This window comes from Ursus americanus, chromosome 1, assembly GCF_024610735.1.
Source record: "Ursus americanus isolate L20-20 chromosome 1, mUrsAme1.1.p, whole genome shotgun sequence".
Classification (NCBI taxonomy): Eukaryota; Metazoa; Chordata; class Mammalia; order Carnivora; family Ursidae; genus Ursus; species Ursus americanus.
The window spans coordinates 95274858-95296810 of NC_142127.1; the positions used below are offsets into that span (position 1 = coordinate 95274858).

At 36.5% G+C, this 21953-nt stretch overlaps 1 pseudogene; it reads left to right on the plus strand.

Moving 5' to 3' along the window:
• Positions 1 to 19233: 19233 nt before the first annotated feature.
• On the plus strand, positions 19234 to 19936 carry LOC123778116 (small ribosomal subunit protein eS4, X isoform-like; annotated as a pseudogene).
• Positions 19937 to 21953: the final 2017 nt, after the last annotated feature.

The following is a 21953-nucleotide window of genomic DNA, read 5'->3' on the forward strand; positions in this document are numbered from 1 at the left end:
TTCATTCATGTATTTATGGACACTTAAGCTGCTTCCATGTCTTGGTTATCATAACTGATATTGCAATAAACATAGGGGTGCATGTATCTTTTCAAGTTGATTTTTTCATTTACCCTGCATAAATACCCAATAGTGGAATTATACAATAGTTCAATTTTTATGTTTTTGTGGAAACTCCACACTGTTTTCCACAGTGGCTGTATCAATTTTCATTCCCACCAAGAGTACACGAGGGTTCCTTTTTCTCCATATCCTTGACAACACTTGTTGTTTCTTGTCTTCCCAAATTTAGCTATTCTAAGGCATGAGTTGATATTTCATTGTGGTTTTGATTTGCATTTCCTTGGTGATGAGTGATGTTGAGCAGGATTTCATGTGTTTATTGGCCATTTGTATGTCTTTTCTGGAAAAATGTCTATTCAGGTCCTCTGTTCATTTTTAAATCAGGTTTTTTTGGTGTTGAGTTATATAAGTTTTTTATATATTTTTGGATACTAACCCTTTACCAGATATATCATTTGTAAGTATCTTTTCCCATTCAGTAGGTTGTCTTTTAGTTTTGTTTGTTGTTTTTTTTTTTTTTGCTGTGCCGAAGCTTTTTATTCTGATGTAGTCCTAATAATTTGAATGTTTTTGTTTCATTGCCTTAGAAGACATATCTAGAAAAATGTTATTATGGCTAATGTCAGAGAAATTATTGCCTGTGCTCTCTTCTAGGATTTTTATAGTTCTAGATCTCACATTTAGGTCTTTAATCCATTTGAATTTGTTTTTGTGTATGGTATAAGAAAGTGGTCCAGTTTCATTATTTTGCATGTAACTGTCTTGTTTTCCTATCACCATTTTTGAAGAGACTATCTTTCCCATTGAATATTCTTGTCTCCTTTGTCATAGATCAATTGACCATATAATCATGGTTTATTTCTGGTGTCTGTATGCTTGTTCATGTCTATGACTTTTAGTTCCCCTAAAAGTTAACTACTCATAGCCCACTATTGATCAGAAGTCTGACCAACAGGATAAATAGTCGATTAGCACATATTCTGTATGTCTTGTGTATTACATACTGTAGGCTTACAATAAAGAAAATAAGAGAAGAAAGTGTTATTAAGAAAGTCATAAGGAACATTCTTCTCTTTGTTTGTTTATTCATCTCTTTTGTTTTTCAGATTGCACATATGAGTTAAATTGTATGGTATTTGTCTTTCTCAGTCTGACTTTAACATAATACCCAGAAGAGAGGTACATTTATAGTAGTGTACCCAATGTATTAAAAGAAAAAAAAAAAAAAACTCCGCGTAAGTGGACCCATGCAGTTCAAACCCATATTATTCCAGAATCAACTGTTCTTTCTTTCTTTCTTTTTTTCTTTTCTTTTCTTTTTTTTTTTTTTACTTTCTTCTCCTTTATTTATTTATTTATTTATTTATTTATTTATTTAATTTTATTTTTTTTTCTATTTACACAGAGTCTTATTGTAACTTACTGACAGGGGCAATTGGGCAGGCAGATGGATGGATTATCTGGGTGGTACTACACAACCATCTTCTGCCCAGCCCAGCCCTCAGCCCATGTTTTTACAGAGGGGCATGGTGGTGAGGTCACAGGGTAGGTTTTTTTTTTTACATTTTTTAATTTAAATTCAATTAATTAACATATAATGTATTATTGGTTTCAGAGATAAAGGCTGTGATTCATCAGTCTTACATAATACACAGTGCCCATTACATTACATGGCCTCCTTAATGTACTTTCTTCTTTTAATTGAAGCATGGAAGACTAGTACAGGGAGGTGTGCTTTAAAGCTAATCATTAACATTAACCTGTAAAATGGATATCCTAGTCACCAATTTATAGACGAGGAAATAAAGCTAGAAAGATGAAGAATAATTTCCCCATCTCTGAAAGTAGTAAATATGGGGTCTGCATATAAATTTGTCTTTTTGTATCTTGCCTTTGTTTGCTTCTTAAATTTTATTCAGTATCTCATTTGTAAAGTTGGAACAAGATAAATGTAATTTGTGCATGTGTAAGATGAGGTGGGCTTAGTCAAAAGAAAGAAAACTGCTTAAATAAGAATGCTCAAATTTGGGGCATATAGCTTTTAAACAGCCTTATTTTGATAACTTGGGTTTATTTTAGGCATTTTTTACTTGAAGAAAGTTCTGAATTTATTATTGAGCAATACAGAACTGTGACAGTGGTTCTTGAGAAGAGGATGGATGGGTACAAATGAAACAAGAGGGGACAAAAGTTAGAGTCCTTACCTTTTGGGGTTCTCCCAGAAGTAGGTACTAAAGCAAATAACTGGATCCAAGTAGTGTGCTTGGGAACAGATTCCAAAAGGCACTAGTAAGAAAGTGTAGAAGGTGAGATCAGGAAAAAATGAACCCAATAGCCAGTTCATCAGTGGCTTCTGGGTAACTGTGACTCAAACCTTCCACTGACCCTTAAAGTAGTAATTTAGAAACTGCTTCACAAGTGTCTCACCAAAGATGGAGATAGTTTAAAACATTTAGCCACAAAATCCTCTACCCCTACAGTTGGAAATTGCTCCCAGGGACATTAATTCTTCAATCTAATCCTCCAGTTCTAGGTTGTGGCTGTGTTTGCTTGAATGGCCTTTTAAGGCAGAGAGCACAACAGAGAGAATGCCTTAGCAGAAAGCTATGAAGTGCAGGGAACTATCCACCACTACTGTGCTGAAATCAAAAGGGCAGAAGGAATATGGTTTAGGACATCACAAACATCTGCCTCAGTCTTAGTACCTGACAAGCAGTGAACAGCCAGGCCTTGATTAGAATTATGAACCAGATGGAAAAATCTCTGTGGGGTTGTCCCATCTCTTCATCAATAAACTCTCTTCCGCCTTCTCTCCCATCCACTATCCTACACTAACTTTCACACAAGCCCTACTTGCATATTGCCATCATTAAACACATTTTGTGCATCCACAAAAATGTTAAAGTGGTGTTAACCGATAAGCTATATTTCACAGGCACAATTAAATTTTAATCACATGCCTTCAAAGAAGAGAAAGATTCATGGAACTGAGGAAATGTATTACACAACAGCTGGATGGTGAGACCATCATTTTGAAGCTGGTTTTTGTTCTACCTAATTGTAATGGGGACCCTGACAATGAGAAAGAAAAATAAATATGTTCAGGGAAAATGCATTCACCAATTTACTTATTTATGTTTTTTACTTACTCAATACTGATTTATAAAGGGCCCTCTCTGTATCAGGCATGGTTTAGGATATTACAGACATTACAAAATGCAGCTTAGAATAAGGTGGAAAAAGTTACAGCTCATAAAACTCAAATAACTTTGGCTTAGAGGAGAGATATGATGAATATGTAACAAATCAATTAACGGCACAATTGCTTATTCTAGTAAGCACCGTGAAGGAAACCAACACAGTGATGAAATAAAGAGTTACTGGATAGGATAGGATGGGTAGAAAGGCTTTAGATAGGGTTGGGAGAAAAGACCTCTTTGACAATATAATATAGATGCCAAGTTCTTTAGAGTGCAAAAATAGCCCACCATGTTCTGAAACTCCAGGAAAACCAATCACATCACAGTCAACATGAGTGCTGTCTCTGGAGTTGTGTTATATGCAGTGCATAGCCATATGTGATAGCATTGATGGGAAATAAGAAGATTTGGAAAGGAGCATTCTGGGTCAAATAGCAAACATAAATGCTCTGAGTCAGACCTTTATAAGTTTAATTCTGAAGACTAATGTGTGTTTGCATATATATATATATATATATATATCCAAATCTCCTGTATTGTATTTTATTTATACTTTAGTAATCCCAGGAGACAGATTTTCCCAGCATGTTCTTGTGTTGACTTAATTTCAAATGTGTCGAAAAGAAAAAACTGAAGGAGTTATGCAGCTTGACAGGCACAAACAGGTTTTGCTCTGCTACTCACATATTCTGTAAGATTGTCATTCTTTTTGTCTTTCCACTTGGCATTCACAACGTACAGTACCAATTATTTAGTTGTGGAGAAATTCCTGTGTTGTTTTGAAATGAGTTATAATCAGTTATAAAATTTGACATCCATGTAATGTGATGTCCAAGGACATTAGAGCTCTCGGATAGGTTTTCTATTTGTAGTGGTGATGGGGACAAGATGAGGATTTAATTTGCCACTTCTCACCCATCTGAAAGGTGCAAACTTTGTTCTTCTTTCTTAAATTTCTCTGTGGAGAGATATGACAAAGTCTGGCCTGTTACCTCCTTGTGTGTCTTATGTTCGATTTGGTGAACAGAATATCAGATGGAGGCCGGGCCCAGCACAGAGAGCATAAGAACATAACATGTGAAAGCAGATCCGGCCAAGAATCTCAGGGCTTGACAGTGGCTGGGCTGCTTAACGAGAGTTTAACCTCTCAGATCAAGTGTCTAGTATGTAAAGAATTAGGAGAGGGCTGTTTGACCCCAGGGATGCCATTTGTGCCGACAGACTGGCTAATGTATCCCCGTGCGTGCACGTACTTGGTGCTTTCCCACGGTCAATGTCAGTGACCAGACTGCTTTCCCAGAGGAACACTGCATGTCGACTTAAAAATGGAAAATGCTTTGGTGTTAAATTCTGTTCTTGCTTAGCTGCACCAGAAGGTAAAGCTCCACATTCTAGAGAACCCCAGATTCACATATATTTCTTTTTCATTCATTCTATTCGATCAATTCAATCATTTACTCAACAAATATTTATTAGGCACATGTTTCGTATCAGGCGGTGTGAGAAGGATGCAGACAAAGTGGAATTCCCTACAATCCCCTCTGAACAGTGTGGTGCTCCATCCAATCATCTGTTCCAGAGGCTGCCCCATTGTTATTTCAGATCTTTAATAGTATCGTATCCTAGGGATCTCATGAGAGGGCTGGGTGGGATTTCTCACGCCTCCTAATATCAGGAAAGAAAGTGTACAAAAAAACCTCATGAGACCCAATAGTCTATGCAGCCTGAATACCTGCAGTTAGATGGTGTGACTGGTGTGACTCTCTCTAGTTTGTGAGCAAGGGAATTTTAGATACCGAAAAAATAGAAAAGCTTAGGCATGGTCTTGGCAAGGCGCTTTGGTTCATAGGACAACTTTGATGTGTTAACTGTTTGATATGAATTTCCTAGTTGGAAGTTGATGGTCTTTGAATAAGGAATGATCTCTGTGATGATGCTTCAGGAAATAACTGGTTTTGAGCACAAACATTAAAAGGTAGATTTTAGGACAAGTGTTTGATAGCTCCTTTCTTCCCTTCTTTAAGAATTATCCCATGCCACCAAAGGCAATCAGGAACCGACACCTGTCATTTAGCACCAGCTGGACTTGCTCATCAGCGATTCATCCTGGACCGAGTTCAGGACCGGCCTGAGGCAGAGGCAAGTGAGGCAGCTGCCTGGGAGAGAATCAGTACAAACTTGAACAGGTGCCTGGAGGCCTAAATACTTCAAATATTTAAGATGGGAGGCTTGCCCACAAATAATTTCAAACACACACATTTATCTTTTGGTTTTGACTTCAAGTCCATTTTTGTAAAAACACTTCAGTTTCCTTCCGCAGATCCACTATTCATTTTAGAAAGGTTTCATATATTTTTCTTTTTCTTTTTAACATGGTAAGTCAATATATTGCCAAATACTCAGCTTAGTGAGTGGTTTTACACATCCAGCTATATCCGTGTATATAAATAAATAGAAATGCAAGTCTCCAAACTAAGAAAAAAAAGCCTGCTTCCTATAAAATCTCTCATTAAAGTATAAAGTACATACAATTTTGTCTTTAATATTTCACTGTAATTCAGTTCTGCATTTGACTTGTATGAACGCACTGGCTTCCAGACACAGTCATATGGAACCATTCATGAGTATTTGTAAGCTGTGGCTGTGCTGACCAAGCCTTTGTGTCCTGAATGCAATTTAAAGTGAGGTTTAGGTACCAGATACCTGGTAATCACATATGGAGATTTCGTTCACTTTCAGCTCCCTAGACTGAAGTGAGCATCCAAATCACTTGGCTCTGGGAGTTAGTTTTCATGTCCATTGGGGCAGGAACAATACTGTTGGAAGAATGTTATTTAAATACCTTGCTTTATGATTTTGGTTGCTGTTTGCTATTGCTATCGTTGTTGTTTTATTTTAAAGATTTATTTATTTGAGAGAGAGAGTGAGGTGTGTGGGGGGGGAAGGGGCACAGGAAGAGAATCTCCAGCAGACTCCCAGCTGAGTGCAGACCCTGATGCAGGGCTTGATCTCATGACCCTGAGATCCTGAAACCAAGAGTTGAAGGCTTAACCAACTGTGCCACCCAGGTGCCCCATTCTTGTTTTATTTTTTAGTTTATTTTTGTTTGATTGATTGGTGATTCTCATTTCATAACATCATGTAATTCACATTTTTATCTGAAAGGAAAAAGATACCAGTTTGGTACCTCAACAACTTAAGAACTTGTCGAATGCCTTTGAGCCTTTATTTTGTTTTTTCTTTTGCAAAACTGTGATTTCATTTGATGTCTTTCTTTTGGATTACTTATATTGCTATTATTCCTAGGAAATGCTATCATTAATAGCATACCTATTAATGAAGATGCATTTACTAACACATGTTGTTGATGGAAATGTTACAGATAGTAGGAAAACCATTCCCTCATCCTTTTATGACATTATACTTACTGAATTTCTCCCACATGTTAACCCCTCGGTAGATGCTCAGGAAACAGTTTAAAATAGGTTAGACACATTTGCCCACCCAGATGCAGCCACCAATCTAATGAGAGAGGTACAAAATAAGTAAGAAATATTAGGATATGTTTTAGAATATAAGGTGGTGTATGAAAATGTCATTAAGTATCAACTCTAATAATGTTAAATGGGCTACCCTCCTCAAATATATATGTGGCTGAGTGTGGCAGTACCTGGGGAAGGAAAAGTTGCTGGGTATATCTGTGGTGAGAAGATGTTCATAAGGAATAGGACCATCAGAAAATGTTATATGACTACTCATAGCAGCCATTGACTGTGGATATGATTCGAGCTTTTCATCTGAAGAAATTGAAGCTTAGAGAGGTTAAGTGCTCAAGAAGTTTGGGCACTAAGTGGTTTGGCCAAGATTTGGAGAGACAGCCTCACTGTACATGGTGGTGAAGAGCACACATTTCATAGTACTTAGGTCTGGCATCTGTCACTGGTCGGCTTTGTGATTTGGGCATGTTGCTTTTTTTTTTTTTAAGATTTTATTTATTTATATGAGAGAGAGAGAGAGCATGAGCAGAGGGAGGGGCAAAGGGAAGGGAAGAGGCAGACTCCCCACTGAGCAGAGAGCCTGACTCTGGGCTCAATCCAAGACCCTGGGATCATGACCTGAGCCAAAGGCGGACACTTAACCCACCAAGCCATCCAGGCACCCCTGGCATGTTGCTTAACCTCTGTGTTAATCAGTTTCTTTTTCTACAAAATGGGTATAGGAAGAGTTCCTCCTTCATTCGAATTAATGTAAGGATTAGATTAGACAATATTAGCCAAGAGCTTAGAATGTCGCTGGAATACAACTAGATCTGCATAAGTGTTTGCTAAACAAAATTAATTTAAAATGTGCATATCAGGTCTATCTGACTCCAGAACCTGTTATTTTTATACTGCTTTGTGCTATCTCTTGGGGTACAGCTCTGAGTACTAGGTTTATCCTTCTTTCCTTCTCTTTCCCACTAGCTGTAGCCCTCTGAGGTCAACAGAAGAAAGTCAGAGGTAGGATGGAAGTAAGAAAACATGAATTCTCCATTCTGGCATTATGGCCACCATGCTTACTTCAAAAAAAAAAAAAGTACTAATTTGGGTTGTTTGCAGGGCATTTCAAACAAACTTATTGTTGTTCCAGGACCTTCGTGGAAAGGAAAAAAAAAAAAGGAACAAAAAACTCTCCTTTGTTTTAAGGCATGACATTTCATTTGGAGAAAAGATTTTTTCATCCTCCAACTGATGTTTTTAGACAAAACAGTTGAGTTCATATAAACAAATCTAAGCTTCCTTCCCAGACGGTGTATTAATCAAGGTATCACGGCTGGGTAGAAGCTGAATCATTTAGCAACTTTCAGACAAGAATTGAATAAACGAATGGTTATTTATTTTATTTTATAATATATATTTAATTTAAAATAAAAATATTTATTTTATTTTAATCAGTACAAAATTTCTAACCATTAAGGGCAAAGCAGATGTTCTTGGGATGGCTTTGGATATACCTAGAATTATGTTACACCATAGGGCACAATTATATATTTGGTTCCAAAAATTCTGATAGAAAATAGTCTCATTTTATCAACTAGACAAGGGAACTTCAAATAAATATCAGTTTGATCTGCTTAGTTATTTATAACCTCTAATAAAATAGATAAATCAACTTAGCCAGTATCTCTTTGAAGTCCAGAAATGCTGTTTTCTAGATTAAAAAAAAGTTTGCTTATCAACACTCCGGAGAACAAATAAATCTTATGATTAATTCTTCATAAATAGTCTGATTCATAACATTCCCTGGGCACAAAGTAAATTAAGCTGTAAAAATGTCTGATTTGCAATGAACAGGTTTATGTTTTATCAAATGATGCTAAATGTTTAAGAACTGGAAAAGTAAGTTAGCCTGCATGTATTTTATTTTAGTCCTTTTAAGGGTATAACACCTCATTAAGATAGAGTTACCACTCTAAATCCAATCTTTTGAATTTTACAGTAAATTGTTTTCTAAAATCTATTTATGTGCTAGCGTCAATAAAACCATAACAAGTTTAATGAAAAAATTTTAAAAGATATATGAGCATGTGCTTTTCAGAGAATGACTCAAGTGTCTGGCTTCACCTTTATAAATGAATTAAATTGATTTTAAATTTCATTATTTCTCTGTTATTTGTCAACTTCCGGAAAAGCTAAATTTCTCTAGCCCTTACACTATCCGACTCCTTAGTTGAGAATACCAAATCCTACAATTACAAATCTTTGAATGGTAATTTAAACTTCTCTTGCAATGGAGAATAACTGTACATATTTTATGGTGTTATGAGAATTAAATAAAATTCTACATGGAAAGCTCTTGAAAACGTACTTGGCAAATATTAAACGCTCAAAGAAATAGGTGTTACTGTTAATATTAAAATAAAAAAGTATATTAAAGCGCCAACCTAGGCACAAGGTGAGAACTTGAGAAATGTTTGTTTCTTCCTTTCCTTTTTAAAAATATTTATTTAGTTACTTATTGGTAAGGTAAAGTAATTCTTTATTTGTAAACTCTATTCCAAGAGGGCATTATGCTTTAAAAAAAATCAATGCATAAATGGAAGACCCTTAAAGGAAATGAGGTTGATTAATTGATGCATACATTCAAATATACTAGTGAACCTCTCTGTGACAAAAACTATACTCATGTTCAGAATATACAAAAGGGATAATGCATGCACTATACCTCTTAGTCCAAGAACCTCACCTCTTAAAGAGAGATAGGGTACAAAAATGATGTTACAACTTTGCCATTCATGGGTAAAGTGTTATAATGGGAGTATTAGATAAGTTTGGTAGAACCCAGAACTCAGTGAGTTCTAAAACCAATGACAAATGTTTCTTAAGCACATTACCAATATCATTTGATTAATATCTGTGTATTGGTTGCTTACTTACACCTACTTATTTAAGGATTGGAGGGTTTTGGTTCCTCATAGTCCTAACAATCTAATTGTTGAAACAAAGGCTTACAACCAGTAAGAGTATTAGTATTAAGAGTGCAGTAATATTACAGGTCAGTAATATAAATAATGTTAAATTGCAGTGGCATATAATTTCAAAGGAGGGTAGCCAGTTAGGGTGGGTACTTTCTGGAAAGGGCTTCTGGTGGAAGAAAGGGCTTTAACTGGTTTTTGACACATAGCTAGGACTTAAATACTTAGAGGCTATCTAAGGGAAGTTTTCTAGGCTTATATAAAGTTTTTAGGCTAACGATGGTACAGAAATGAGAAAGTGCAAATGGAGAGTACTTGGTTGAGAGGCGCTGCTTTTTAGCTACACAAGGGAAAGTTTTATGGGAGATTCAAGAGACAACATATGGACTTTGAGGTCCCTTGATTACAGTGTAAGGCAATTATCTCCTGTAAGCATAGGAGAGACTTAGAGTACCCTGCACATATTGGGTAATCAATGAATAATTCAAAATAAAAGAATGTGTACATGCTTGTATTCGTGCTTTCACAAATCGCATTTTGAAAATAGGAGGTAATAAACTGGAGACCCAGTTAGGAATTTAGCTAATAATGCAATGAGAAACAACTAAAAGTACTTAATGTATATAGAGTTGAAAAAGTCAGACTCAATAGCTTTATTCTAATAAACTGCAGTAATTCAAAATAGCAAAATTTACAGAATAGGTTTCAAACTATCAGTACAATGAATACAGGTAACCACTGGTCCTTTGTCTCAGATCTCAGACAAGTACTGTGGAAGCAGGACGAACATGTAAGACCTAGGAACACAGGTCCTTGGGTTCTGAAATCTACATACAGTTTGCTAATAGCATTATGACAATATGTCCATAAGGCACTGATTTTGCCCCAATTCTCACTATGATAATAGCAACTGCTTTCTCTTTCTTCCATCTCCCTTGGTTTTTAGCCTGTGCGAATCTCTTTTTAAAATCTTCATCATTAAATATCTGCAATTTTGTAGTCTTTATTTTCATGAACTCCATTGTACATGTTTTTCATTTTGCTACAGTATTCATAATTACAATTATAATAGTTACCTGATATTTTTCGACTTAATGACCTATAATTTACTATCTTTCTCTTGTTGGGGACTTTGTTTCTGTGTTTTTTTTTTTCTTTTTACTGGTAGAGTTAATGCTGTAATTAATAACTGTATGCAGATAGCTGTGTTCCTTTTTTGAATTATTTCCTTAGGATAAATTCTCAGGAGAGATATTACTGGGTCAAAGGTATAAAGGTTTTTATAGCTTTCAGACAGGTTGCCAAATTGCTTTCCGAAAGGATTTTACTACATCAATTTATAATACCCCAGGTGCCTCTCCTGATAATAATGCATGTATTCCCACTCACTTACTATACCATGCTATCCACTACAGGATTGTCTATGAGTATCCAAGCTGTGGATCATGTGGACTATTCTTATTCCATCTCTCTTCTTCCAAAGATAATCATGTCTTCTTTTGTTGCTTTAATAGCATGAAGAAACTCCCGTGCCCACATATGGCACGCTGCAGAATCACTAGCATCTAGGATTTGCCTTACGGCAAGCAGAGGATAATTGGGACTTCTGCCTCATTGAGAGAAATTTTTGAAAAGACTTTGCAGAGGGAAGAACAATGGATTAAGGCAGAATCAGTGACACTGAGTATTTGTTGAACTAACTAGTTTTTGCTTCGCCTCCCAAGGATGTTAGAATCCAATCTTGTATTTTATCTTTTTGATAAATTATTTACAAATCCGTGATTACTTATGATTTCGTCCAGACTCTCTAGTTCAGGAAAGCATTATCATTGCAGCATTTCCCCCTCAAACGCATTAAAGCACAAGGACCGAAAGAGTGCTCATTTGGCGCAAGACCTGGCCTTAGATTTTGATGCCACGGTATACAAACCTCAAGGCTATGAAAAGTAATATGAATTCTCTGATGCTCGAATTCCTCATTCATTAAATGAGAGTAGCATTAACTCCTACTTTACCCTACTGCAAAGATTGAAGGAGATAACTCATCTAGAGTGTTCCACAGAATGCTCGAAACATGGTACGCCCCCAATAAATATTAACTCTTAGAAGACCACAGCACAGATTAAATAAGTTTTCTCCATTAAAGCTAGTTGAAATATACAAAGCCCAGTGGTACAACAATCTAATACTAATCTAATACTGTTTCAAATATCTTGAGAGTATTTCTGAAACATTTTTGAGCCATAGGTGTCTGAGAACATTTGTTGGAAGTTATCAATCCTTCCTCCCTGGAAAAATACAAACTTTGCCTCTAAACTCTCAAAGCTGACTCCACTAACCTCAGGTTAAAGTCCCTATTTTTATGCATCTAATTACAAATATGAAGCAACTAAGCCTCTGAGAATTTATGTAGTCTATTCAATATTGCATAATTGTCTAAAATCATAAAGCAGATCAGAATAACTATGCCTGTTTTCTTTCCTAAAAGTTCATATTCAGAAATGTCCAGTGAGAGCTGAGCTTCTTAATTGTTACCCCCCCCAGATGACAACGTTTTCTTTCTTTGTACAAACAAAAACTGTAAAACAAAAGATCATTTTAATGAAAACAGAATTTTCAGTCATGTTGACTGCTTTGACTGCTTCCCTGTCAATGCCAACGTTTATATTTGTTAGACGATATAGAAATTTTACTTCATTATGTTTTCTAATTCACGTGTTCTAGCGTATCGTTCCTACCTTGCCTACGTACGGACCAGGAAGTATCAACACATTTGGTTTTGTGGTATCAACCCCCAGGAATACTGTCTCAGAGGCAAGTCACAAAAGAGAATTATTTTTCCCTGAGGTTTAGATCTTTGTAGTGTGTAACTACGTATAAAGTTCTGTACATCCTAATGTTTTTCAAAGTTCAAAGAAAAAAAATACACCTAGTATTTCTTTAAAATCAGAGGGAGGGATCGATAAAGGAAAATGCCTTATCCACAAGTATTTAGGAGGTGGTAGATCAGTAGATTTACAGAAATAATAAGCCATGTGCTTAAGACACTTCCTCCTTTATCCAAAAATCCACCTTTCTGTCTATATGGCAAATAGATAATTGGTAAAGATTAAAGAATCTGGAAATGACCCCAGAATCCCTGTTATACATGTCAATCTAATCTAATATATGATAAATGTGATATTTTACTTGGCGACATTATTCTATAGGGGTACAGATACAACTGGCTGCTTATATAATTTAATATATACGTCAGTATAATTTAATATATTCTAAACATGATATTTTATTTGGTGACATTATTCCATAATGGCGTCGGTAAGACTCGCTGCCTATCTGGTTGGAATATAAGATTGGATCTTGTAGGGGTGCTATGATGTGTTTCCAGATTCCCCTTCTCACCCCAATTGCTGAGAGTGCTCCTTATAGACAGTCTTGCTAATCATTTTTGGAATTGCCCAACTGAAAAAAGCTGCTTAAACCAAGTTATACCACCTACCTAAAGCAGCCTTGACCGATAACTGGACCAGCCTCCTCGCTGGAACTTAAAAAAACCACCCCAGTTTCAGAACCTCCATGGATTTGAATGGTGTCCTCACTGAGACGTCATGGCAATCCAGCTACTCCCTCGGCCCAAACCTACTTTCATAGGTGACAATCCCAAGAGCACGCCATGATAAAATTTGCTCTATAAATCTTCATTTTAGGGTCAGCTTCACAGGGAACCAACTTGTGACAGACTCCAATCTTAAATTGCATTTATCAATTCCATCTGTAAAACTAAATAAACAGTACAAATAAAAATACGGTAAGAAAATCTAGAAGACTGTGTTTACCTTTCTAGTGATAGGGGAAACTTTCTTAATCAAGACTAGAAACCCAAGGGATTAAAAAGAAAAGTTGGACCTATGTTAATATGATTAAAATTCTTCTGTATAAAAACAATTTTTGTTTACTCCTTTTTTCCTTTCATTCTTTTAAAAATCTGTTCCAACTGAGATTTTACCACATCACATACTAAGTAGTTGATAAATATGTGTTTAATTAATGAGTAAGTAAATGGCAAAAAGTAGCAAAATAAATTTTAGAGATAAACATTTGTTTTTGGGGAAAAAAGTATTTTTGATTCAGAAAACTCAATTTATAATATCCAAAAGCTCCTATTTTTTTACTAAAAAGAAACAATACAATAGAAACATGTGTAAATGCAGAAGAGCAAGGCAGCAAACAAGCATGTCACAGGCACATAAAAAATGCTAAAGCTCAAAAAATTCAAGCAGATGTAAGTCCTAATGAAATGAAGTATTTCTATCCATCACAGTAATTTAAACAAAAAAGAGAGAGAGAGAGAGAGAGAGAAAGAGAAAAAAAATCTTTGCTGGTGGAAACTTGGAACCTTAAGAGCACTTTCAAGAATATTCTTGAACTATCTCTAGAATTAAAACAGAAGGGGAAATGAACCATGAGAGACTGTGGACTCTGGGAAACAAACTGAGGCTTCAGAGGAGAGGGGGATAGGGGTTTGGGATAGGCTGGTGATGGGTAGTAAGGAGGGCACGTATTGCATGGTGCACTGGGTGTTATACGCAACTAATGAATCATCGAACTTTACATCAGAAACCAGGGATGTACTGTATGGTGACTAATATAACAAAATAAAAATTATAAAATTAAACAAACAAACAAACAAAAATCCATATTCTTTTGGAACAAGAAATTTTATCTTGAAATTTTTCTTGACAGATAAAAAGTACCGGAACCTTGGAACATAAGAACCGAGAATAGTAAAGTAGCTATGGAAAACAAAGCAAAACAAAAAGAGAATGTCCTTCAATAAGAAAATAATTTGCTCAACTGTGAGTTATGAGACACATATGCATATCCTGGAATATTTTACACCTATTAAATATAACGAATGAGAGCTCCATGCCCACTGTGGTTTACTAAATAGGTGTGGGAGACGTGGTGGAAACAACTCACTTGGATGAAAGTAATAGGGGGTTCATTGTCTATAATCAATACACCCAAAGAGAAGTCACTCTGCTTTTTAGTACTGTTATATGCTGGTAATTCTAATAACGTTAATAATACACTCTGCCCCACCAGTCAAGATCCCTCTCTCCACTCCCCTGCTCTTGCTATTCCTTTGTGTTCCAGTTAACTTGGGGAGAGTTCCACAAAGTACTATGTTGGGTGGCAAAAGAAAAATACAAAATGTGTATATCATTTTTTTCTTTAAAATAAAGGTCAAAAATCTTACATCTATATGCATATTGATGTGAATATACATCACATAAACAGTGCATCTGCATAAATATTCCTACATGGTTAAAATGATTATCTAGGCATAAGAAGAAAGATGGAAGGACACTACTAGACTGTGAAGATGGGCTTTGGGGAACTGGAAGAGGGTAGTGGAGAGGAAGGAAAAGGGAAGACAGGAGAAGCAAAAAATATTTTTTTCAACTGCCGCACTAAAAGCGTATGCATGATTTGACCACATCTGTACATTCATACACATATGAGGGTGGAAATGTGAAATCATTTTTAATAATTTCAAAAGCAAGCAGAAAATAAATTTTTGTACTTTTAAGCTGACACTTTGGGATCCAGGTTTTGGAACTCCATACTGTGTGACGATAGAAGGATCTGAAATCCCATGTGAAGATCAGTGCTGATATACCAGGCTAGGAAGAGAGTTGATGAACTCACACGCACCCCTAAAAATCCAAGGTTCTCTCTATCAGGGGGATCCACTATTTGCTTACCTTGCACGTTCAGAGAACCAGCTCGTTTAGCGCACTGTGAATGCCTCCCTAAGAGGCTCACCCACCAGCCCAGTGCCAATTAGTATTCAGTACGAAGACAAACTTGTAAACATCTTTTTCTTTAGAATGAACATAATCAAATGGTTAACAGACTGTTCCACTCATTGTGACTTCCTCATTTCCCAGCTTGTTTGCTTATTTGTTCGGTTTTCCAGAAAACTGTGACACAACTGACTTTACATTTTTACTGTAAGCTTTATAAACACATGAGCTAAACCTCTCTGAGTTCTAAGAAAGCAGAGCTGGGGCGAGGTTGGGGGTGAGAGTTTGTACCTGACACAAAGCAACCATTTTAATTATATCTAATCAGGAACAGATTTTGTTTTGAATTCCAGTGTCGAATCCAGCAGTCTGCATTGAGGGATCTGCACAGAGGTACAAAAGATTTCTCCATTAGTCATTCAGGCTGCTTTGTTCGTGTCACTGTGACCTTGCAGAGAACACAGTATCCTTAGAGACTTGAAAATCATGTTCTAGGTGAACGTCATAAAGTACATTAAGGCTATAATTCTACTCCATGTAAAAGGCTGTGAGTTTACTGAAAGATAGAAAAAGAGTCTTGTGTTTTGTTATCTGGATTAGGGGGCACGTGAGGATTTGGGGGTGTTATTGCTTACATCAAAGTCACTGGATTCATAGCATCAGCAACGTATTGCAAATACATAGGAACACTTCAGTATTTTTGGAATAATTCTTTTAATTTTAGGCAGAAAGACAATATGGAGACTCAAACAGGATGTTGGCAAGTACAACCTTTCATTTCCACGTCTACCTTACTGTATAGGTAGTGTTGAATTCTTTCTAACAAAGAAAAACAAATACCATTTTTTATAAAGAGTTTCATTTTCAATCTCTGCAATAGGCTTATGGCCACATATTGCTTCAATTAAATACTTAAGTCCATGTCATGAGACCACTTCCAAGGTTTTTGAGATTATCGAGCTGCCAAACTCCTAGGAGTACAGCAAGATTGGATCATTTTTAAAAAAATTTTTTTTTGTTTTAACTTGAGAGGGAGAGAGAGTGCGAGCGGGGGGAGAAGCAGAGGGAGAGGGGCAAGCCGACTCCATGGTGAGCATGGAGCCCTACGCAGGGCTCGATCTCACAGCCCTGAGATCATGACCTGAGCTGAAATCAAGAGTTGGATGCTCAACCGATTGAGCCACTCAGGTGCCCCTCATGGTTTGATTCCAATTTCTACACCTTACATAGAATTACATCAAGGTCTATCTTATTTTTAGAAAAATTAAACCTACATTTCACAGACAGGGAAGTTTGATTAAGAATTTGGATCTGTCCACCTTGGCATAGTACATGTCACGTTGGAGTCTAATTTCTTATACATGTAGGAAAATGGATCATTCAACCCAAGCCAGCATTTGGATCAGACGCCCTTCTCTCCAACACTCTTAAATTAGATGGCAAAAAGTAAAGGCAATTAAATATTTCCTTAGATCGTAAGCAAATAGCCTGAAACTTGCAATGACTACTTGACAAAGAATTTTGGCTTGTAGTTCTTACCAAGCTGCTCAAGAAAATATTACAGTTTCTGACTTGAGATCAATTTAGTTTATTTTTATTTCATCTTGGTTTTTTTTTAATTCAATACTCGTGGCCTGAGTTTAAGGAACAAAAGGCCAACATGACTTATTTTTAACTCTCATTCCCATTTCCCTTAATAACTACATTATTAATCTCTATCTGAAATTTTTAAAGATTTATTTACTTATTTTATCGAGAGTGTGTACTCTGAATGAGCTTGGGGAGGGGTAGAGGGGGAGGAGAGAGAGGATCTCAAGCAGACTCGCCACTGAGTGTGAAGCCCCACTCGATCCCAAGACCCTGAGATCATGACCTGAGCTAAAACCAAGAGTCGGTTGCTCAACCAATCAAGCCACTTAGGTGCCCCAGAATTTTTTACGTTAGATACGGATATAGAAAAAATAAGATAGGTCTAAAAGAGCTTTTGGAAACACTAATTTTTAGAGATGAAATATAATTCTGGGATATATTTGGGGAAAAAAAGAGTACTTCTGTTCAGTTTGATATTCCAAATTTTGGACTTATAGAAGATACTGAAAACTTCATATTGCATAGTGCACTGGGTGTTATAAGCAATTAATGAATCATGGAACTTTACATCAAAAACCAGGGATGCACTGTATGGTGACTAACATAATATAATAAAAAAATATTATTATAAAAAAAAGAAGATACTGAAAACTTCAGCACTGACCCTAAATGCAAAATTGAAAAAAAATTAGATACAAATTTATTTAGATGAACAAATACTAATAATCTTTTGGAAAATAATTGAATATAGTTTTTTTCCTCCTATTCAGCTAAACACAGTTTACCTACTCATAACAATGAACTTCTACTGTAGGTCTTAGTTTTTGGTGGGACCTCTATTAAGTTCTTTATATGCATTATTTCATTTAAGCCCCTCAACCATCCTATGTCGTATGCATTTGTATTAATTAAAAGAAAGCTGAATGCTATAATAGTAAAATCCTATAATTTCAGTTTCTTTATTAAAAGACCATTTTCTTTCCTCACTCGTAAAGTCCAAGTAATCATAATTTTGAGCACTGGAAAGTATCTCTTCCATACAGTCATTCAAGGACTCAGGCTGAAGAAGCAATACCACATACAAAATAAATGACTTCTGGCAATCACCATGGACAGCACAATCCACCAATTAAATGGAGGAGAAGATGTTTCGAAGATCACATGGGACGATTTTATTGGCCAGGCTTGAGAGTGGCCATATCATAGAACTCAGTCATCTGGTCACATATTATCATGAAGAAGGCTGGGAAATGTTGCCTAGCTCTGTGCCTGAGAGGAATGGGACGCTAGTGGATTTGGTAAGTAGCTAGTCAGTCTCAACCACAGTACAAATATATTTTCTACTGCACTGCTGAAGAAAGTAAGGCTTTATTAAGTTTCAGCTCTAGCATATGATGGATTATAAGGCATATCTATTTAATGTTCTTTATTTGTGAATAGCTTAGTTTATTACCTGAATAAAGCATTTATATTCTGTGTTTATGTGCTGAATTAAAAAAAGAATCTATGCTTCTTGATATAACTCCTGGTTTACATATAATAGCTGTTCAATAAACAGATTGATTAAAAAATTTCCAAGTAAACTTGAACTTTACTTGGCAGTGATTTAAATAATTGTAGATTTTCTAGTAGCCAGATATGTAAAAAATAAAGTGTGTGATAAGACTAGTCAAAACAATCTTGAATGAATAATGGCTCTATTTGGCAAATAGAGCAAAAAAATGGATAAAATGAATTCTTCTAAAAATTGAACCCCTTAAGAGATTATCCATTAATCTGTACTACCTGGATTTGGGTGAAATCCAAGCTCTTGTCCTCTCTGAAGCCAAATTGATTTTTAGCTATTCCTTTGACTCTGTGGACCATATTTTCAACAAGTTTTTCTTTTGAATAATTTTGCTTGCATTTCTGTTGTGTTCAATTTAAAACAATAAGTATCATATGTATCCCCAGGGTATTTTTTTTTATTGTATCTTTAACCTCAATGGCAATTGGAGATTAAGCTGTTAAGAATTTTAAGTCCATTTGGTCACTCAGGGAGTAAAGTGTGAGAGAGCTCAATTGTTCTTTTCTCAAAAAACAATCAAGGGTGGCTGCTTCCATGCCTAGCACAGCCATGGCTTGTGGGCCCAAGAAACATCTGAAATGTGTGGCAGTTCCAAAGCACTAGGTGCTGGATAAAATGACCAGTGTGTTTGCTCCTCATCCATCTGCCAGTTCCCCTCAGTTGAAAGAATGTCTCCCTCTCATCATTCTCCTAAGGAACAGACTCAAGTACGCCCTGACAGATGAAGTAACAACGATCTGTGTGCAACAGTTCATTAAGATTGATGGTAAGGTCTGAACTGATATAACCTACCCTGCCAGTTTTATGGATGCCATCAGGATTGACAAGACTGCGGAAAATTTTCATCTGATCTATGACACCAAGTCTTACTTTGTTGTTCATCATATTACACCTGAGAAGGCTAAGTACAAGTTGTGCAAGGTGAGAAAGTCCGTTGTGGGCACAAAAGGAGTCCCTCATCTGGTGATTGATTCACTATTCAGATTGATTTTGAGACTGGAAAAAGGACCAATTTCATCAAGTTTGACATTGGGAACCTGTGTCTGGTGACTGGAGGTGCCAACCTGGGAAGAACTTGTATGATCACCGACGGACAGACATTCTGATCTCTGGATGTGTTTCATGGGAAAGATGCCGATGCCCTCCAACATTTTCATTATTGGTGAATGAATGTAACAAATCATGGATTTCTTTTCCCCAAGGAAAATATATCCGTCTCACCATTATTAAAGAGAGAGACAAGAGTGAGTGAAATGATTGGAAAGTTCTTTGTTTTTAATTAAAGGTAATACAGCATATTTTTAAAGTATGTCCAGTTAGTATAACATCTGGCCGTTGTTCCAAGTGATTCTTTTATCAGCCCCAGTGACCTAATCGCCAATGAAAAGATCACATAGCCAATGACTTATTGGCCATCCCTTGCTGTCTGCCTGCCATCCATCTAGTGAATTTAACTTTTTCTGGTGGCAAAGTTCATTCTAAATTTCATTGAGCTTTCTGATCTTTAAAGTTCACAAGGAAATCTTGTTCAACCTTTTTTTTTTTTTAAGATTTTATTTATTTATTTGACAGAGACAGCCAGCGAGAGAGGGAACACAAGCAGGGGGAGTGGGAGAGGAAGAAGCAGGCTCCTAGCGGAGGAGCCTGATGTGGGGCTCGATCCCAGAATGCTGGGATCACGCCCTGAGCTGAAGGCAGACGCTTAACGACTGCGCCACCCAGGCGCCCCCGATCTTGTTCAATCTTATTCAGAATATCAATATTCTGAGCTAAGGGAGGCCAGAAAGGCACATTTTTATGAGGTCTTGGGGGCAGATTCTAAGGAGATTTTTGTTAGTGTAAAACCTCTGGGCCTTGTATTCTAATTTTAACATTAATATAGATTTTTGTATTCATCCCTATAAAATGTCCATGTTTGGTTTTTATTGTTATTGTTCTTTCTATTTCTACATGACTTTGGACAATGTTTCTGCACTAGAACATGTGTATTACTTACCATACGGCATTGAGAAGTCCTAGCACATTACCATGTTCTCCTGAGGGTCCTGATGACATGTTTGCGAAGCAAGCCCCAATGTTGTCACTGACGATAACCTTTAAGCTTCCACCTTTTGGGATACATCATTACCATTAACTCTTTGCCATCATCAGTTGCGGAACTATCATATTTGAGCCATATTTTCAGCACATCTACATACTTCATTCTGATATATAGATCAGATCTTACCTAAAGATCACTAGAGATCGTCTACCTGTTGAAATCAAATGAAATACATGAGTTTGTTCATTTAGTAAAGAATTAAGGAGTGCCTATTGGGGAAGGCTGTAATTAGAAGTGAAGAACCCGTCTGGATTTGACATGAGCTCAAGAATGAGATCTGTGCTAATCCATAATTTAACAATGCTACAGGCTCTATCTCGCATTTCCATATCATCTCCACAGAGCTAGCCAGTGTCAATACGTGCTACTTTTGATTTACACATGCCGTCGTCCCTGTCATTGGTATAGAGGACCATTCTGATCCGTGATCCTTATCCACTGCTCTATTGAGAAAAGACATACGTAGTTGTGGGACCCCTGCACCTAGATGTCAAAATCTAGTTATGATATGAAGATATCTCAAAAAGACAAATAAAGGACAAAACTCCTTGTCCCTGGGGATGTGGGCTGATACTAGGAAGGCACCAAAACATGTTGGGTTGGAGAATTTGATTTCTTTATATGAAAGCTGCTGTTGCTACTTCCCTCTTCCTCTTCCACCTCATCCTTCACCTCTCCCTCCTTCTTTTCCTGTCTCTCTTCTCCTTTCCTTTTTCCTTCTCCACCTTTTTCTTCTAAGTAACTATCAAAGGCTACTTCTAGAACCTAACTCCCATGAAGCCCAGCTTGGCAAAATAAAAACAAATAGACAAAACTAACTTTGTTATAGCCAGAGTGAACTCTGTTAACAACTTAACCTAACCCGGCATCCTAAGGATCAACAGTTATTGAAAAAAAGTGGTGTTGGAATCTGCTAATATTTATTTTGTTACATAAAGGTGATCTTTTCATTTCTGTATTTCCAGTCCCAAACTTACGTATGTGTACTTCATACATGACGTGCTCAAACTGAGTTTGCACTGGACTTTTCCCACAATCACTGCTGGCTCCCTAAGTTTCTTTTCTTACCTTTGTCAATGATAACATCATCTCTACCATCTTTACTTACACCTTTGCAGCTGCCTAGATGCTTCTGTCCTCTCATTCTCCTGCTACATCTAAACAGCTC